Raw genomic sequence first — 3,515 nt, 5'->3', positions numbered from 1 at the left:
TGGACTAAGAGGTGAGTCTTTATTCTCATACCCAAACACCCCAGCCCCTAGGCTTTGGACCCAGGGGCATAACCCTGTGCCCCTACACCCCCACCCATTGAAGTTCCAGTTTCAGGCCAGTTGGCAGGCAGGCCTCCTGCAAACAGGTCAGACTACCCCTATTCCCTATCAGACCCTGTAATGCATGCCCCATTTCCCCAAATCCCAACCACCCTCCAAGACTGCAACTGTTCCCTGAGACAGAGTCTGCCAGCATCCAACTGGACTAAGAGGTGAGTCTTTATCCTCATACCCAAACACCCCATCCCCTAGGCTTGGGGCCCAGGGGCACAACCCTGTTCCCCTACACCCCTTCCCATTGCAGTTCCAATTTCAGGCCAGTTGGCAGGCAGACATCCTGCACAGAGAACAGACCAGCACCATCCCCCATCAGATCCTGTAACCCAAGTCCTACCGTCCTTAAATCCCACCCACCCTCTGAGACTGCAACTGTTCCTTGAGACAGAGCCTGCCAGCACCCAACTTGACTAAGAGGCCAGTTGGAAGGCAGACATCTTGCAGTCAGGACAGACTACCACCATATACCACACAGTAAGACTGCAGCTACTCCCAGAGACAGAGCCCACTTGTGCCAGTTGAACTAAGAACTGCTCCCTAAGGCAAAAACTCTGTCAGCATCAACTAGACCAAGAGCTCCCACTGGATCAAGAGTATCAATCAGACCAAGAGAGGCTCCCTCAGACACAGACAACTCTTACACCAAGTAGAGAAAGAGATGGATAGGCACCAGGGCAAAAATACAGTCAACAACATAAAAACCAACATGGCTCCATCAGAACCTACATCAGCAAGAGCTGAACATACCAAAACAGAAGAAACAGAAGATATATACCATAAAAATGACTTTAAGAAGATATTAGAGATTTTAAAAGAGGAAATGAAAAGTTCCCTTAAAGAAATAGAGGAAAAGTCAAACAAAAAATGGAAATAAATCAGTAAATCCTTTGAAGGCCAAGAGAAAACAATTAAACAAGTGAGGGAAACAGTTCAAGACTTCAAAACTGAAATGGAATCAATAAAGTAAAGAAGACACAAACTGAGGTAATGCTGGGAGTGGAAAATCTGAGTAAACGAACAGGAACTACAGATGCAAGTATAATCAACAGAATGCAAGAAGAGTGGATCTCTGGCATCAAAGATATGATAAAAGAAATAAATTCATCAGTTAAAGAAAACACTAAAACCAACAAAGTCATGACCAAAAATGTCCAGGAAATTTGGGACACCATGAAAAGACCACACCTAAGAATAAAAGGGATAGAAGAAGGAGAAGAATACCAACTCAAAGGCACAGAAAATATATTCAACAAAATCATAGAAGAAAACTTTCCCAACCTGGAGAAGGAAATGCCTTTAAAAATACAAGAAGGTTACAGAACACCAAATAGACTGGATCCAAAAAATAGTCTCCTCACCACATAATAATCAAACCACTGAACATACAAAATAAAGAAAAAATTACTAAGAGCTGCAAAGGAAAGAGGCCAAATAACATATAAAGGCAGACTCATAAGAATAACACCTGACTTCTCAATGGAGACTCTAAAAGCCAAAAGGTCCTGGACAGATGTTATGCAGATACTGAGAGACCATGGATGCCAACCCAGACTATTATACCCAGCAAAACTCTCAATCAACATTGGCGAAGTAAACAAAATATTCCATGATAAAACCAGAATTAACAATATCTCTCCACAAACCCAGCCCTACAGAAAGCACTCGAAAGAAAAATCCAACCTAAGGAAGTTAGATACACCCATGAAAACAGGCAATAGATAGTCCCATACCAACAAATACCAAAGAACATACAACACTACCACCAAAAAGTAACAGGAATCAACAATAACTGGTCATTAATGTCCATCAATATCAATGATCTCAATTCACCTATAAAAAGACACAGGCTAACAGAACGGATATGAAAATAAGATAAATCCATTTGCTGCATACAAGAAACACACCTCAACGTCAAAGACAGACACCACCTCAGAATAAAAGACTGGGAAAAGACATTCCAATCAAATGGATTTAAGAAGCAAGCTGGTGTAACTATCCTAATATCTAATAAAATAGACTTCAAACTAAAATAAATTGAAAGAGATCAGGAAGGACACTACATATTTATTACAGAGAAAATCTGACAAGATGAAGTCTCAATACTGAATATTTGTGCACCAAATACAAGGGCGCCAACATTCATAAAAGAAACATTATTAAAGCTTAAATCGCACATTAAACCCCATACACTAGTAGTGGGAGACTTCAGCACCCCACTCTCACCAATGGGCAGGTCTTCCAGACAGAAATTCAACAGAGAAATAAGGGAACTAACAGAAATTATGACTCAAATGGACTTAATAGATATCTACAGAATATTCTACCCTAACACAAAAGAATATAACTTCTTTTCAGCATCCCATGGAACCTTCTCCAAAATCGACCACATTCTTGTTCACAAAGCAAATCTCAACAGATACAAAAAAATTGAATAACGTCCTGTGTCTTATCAGACCACCATGGCTTAAAGTTAGACTTCAACAACAACAAAAATTACAGAAAGCCTACAATCTCATGGAAACTGAATAATGCCCAATTGAATCACAAATGGGTCAAGGAAGAAATAAAGAAATAAAGTAAAGACTTCCTAGAATTCAATGAAAATGAATGTACAACATAGCCAATCTTATGGGACACCTTGAAAGCAGTGCTGAGGAAAATTCATAGCTCTAAATGCTCACATAAAGAAGTTGAAGAAATCTCACACTAGTGACTTAGCAGCACACCGGAAAGCTTTGGAACAAGAAGAAGCAAATGCACCCAGGAGAAGCAGACACCAGGAAATAATCAAACTGAGAGCTGAAATCAATAAAGTAGAAACCAAGAGAATAATACAAAGAATCAATGAAACAAAGAGTTGGTTCTTTGAGAAAATCAACAAGATAAATAAGCCCTTATCCAAATTAACCAAAAAGCAGAGAGAGAGAGCATCCAAATTAACAAAATCATAAATGAAAAGGGGGACATAACAACAGACAATGAGGAAATCAAGAGAATCATCAGGTCATACTTCAAAAACCTACTCCACGAAACTGGAAAATCTGAAAGAAATGGACGATTTTCTGGATAGGTACCCCATACCTGAGTTAAATCAATACCAGATAAACTATTTAAATAAACCAACAACCCCTAAGGAAATAGAAATGGTCATTAAAAGTCTCCCAACCAAAAAAAGCCCAGGAACAGATGGTTTCAGCACAGAATTCTACCAAATTTTCAAAGAAGAGCTAATACCAATACTCTTCAAATTGTTCCACACTATAGAAACAAAAGGAACATTACCAAATTCTTTTTATGAGGCTACAGTTACTGTGATACCCAAACCACACAAAGATGCAACAAAGAATGAGAATTACAGACCAATCTCCCTCATGAGCATGGATGTAAAAATACTCAAT

The sequence above is a fragment of the Peromyscus californicus genome, unplaced genomic scaffold, assembly GCF_007827085.1.
Source record: "Peromyscus californicus insignis strain IS unplaced genomic scaffold, ASM782708v3 Scaffold_10__1_contigs__length_136768540, whole genome shotgun sequence".
Lineage (NCBI taxonomy): Eukaryota > Metazoa > Chordata > Mammalia > Rodentia > Cricetidae > Peromyscus > Peromyscus californicus.
This window is presented reverse-complemented; position numbering follows the sequence as displayed.